We start from the raw sequence: 1,329 nt of genomic DNA, 5'->3' as shown, positions 1-1,329 counted from the left end.
CCACCATGTGAACTTCTTATAAGCTAAAATGAGCAATCAAATCCAAAACCACGAAAGAAAACATTCTTATTTAAGGCACATTGCTTCCAAGTGAGCTGGACTCTTGAATGAATAAAAATCTCAGTTAACTCTATACTCATGAGTCTCACCATTAATGATCAAATAAATCAATTAAGTAGTCAATTAATTGATTAATTAACTATCTGTAGCTCGTTTATTTGATCATTAATGGTGAAACTCATGTGTATAGAGTTAACTGAGATTTTTGTTCATCCAAGTGCTTACAAGCAATCTGCCTTAAATAAGAATGTTTTTTACATAGTTTGGAATTTTGACAACCCTTTTTAGCATGTAAGAGTGTCCACATGGTGGCCTTCTATCCGAGTGTAAATTTTTATACACTCTTATATTATGAAAATATTTATGTCAACGGACTTTTATTATGCATGCTAACCACTGGTATAAATTATTATTTTAATAATTTTACCCTCGTATAGATATATATATATATATATCTACTGAATTAATATTTCTATTTATATATATATATATATATATACATATATATATTGGATCATCCCATAAATAATGTGATTTTTTCAATTGCATGAACTAAAAGATGGAAGGGGACTTGCTAAAAAAGCACATAGTAATTTAACCTTATGCTTGTTCTTAGTGCAAGTTTTGAAGAGGGCAGTTCGATTTTAACAGCTATTTTTTCAAAGCTATAATGGAAGTGACAAAGGAGTATATTTGCTGACATATTCTGCTTTATGAGTTCAATAAAGGTAACAATGCAACGGAAAGTGCAAGGAATATTAATGCAGTATATGGGGATCAGACAATAAGCATAAGCCAGTGTCAACGGTGGTTCCAGAAATTCCAAGCCAGAAGCTACAGCTTAGAAGAGGAGCTTGACGAGGATGTCTTGCAAACCCTGGTGGAACAAAATCTCATTGAAATTGCTGAGGAACTAGCAGAAAAGCTTTGATTTGGTCATTCAAACAGTCATTCAGGTCAGCACAAGAAGAAAAACAACCATTCCATCAGGATAATGCTTGGCCACATACAGCAAGGTTGACAATCCAAAGGCTGGAGCAGTTTGAATGGGAAACGAAGCTCCACCCATCATATTCACTGGAAATTGCCCCATCTGATTATTCCACAGTCTTCAAAATCATTTGGACAGGAGTAAAGAAGTTCAGAACAATACTGGAAGAGTATTTTTCATCATTATCTCAATTTCGAAAAGTAAAAGAAGTGTAAAAAAAAGCACATTATTTATGGGATGACCTAATATATATATATATATATATATATATATATATA

This window comes from Octopus bimaculoides, chromosome 10 (genome assembly GCF_001194135.2).
Source record: "Octopus bimaculoides isolate UCB-OBI-ISO-001 chromosome 10, ASM119413v2, whole genome shotgun sequence".
Classification (NCBI taxonomy): Eukaryota; Metazoa; Mollusca; class Cephalopoda; order Octopoda; family Octopodidae; genus Octopus; species Octopus bimaculoides.
Note: the sequence above shows the minus strand (reverse complement) of the source record.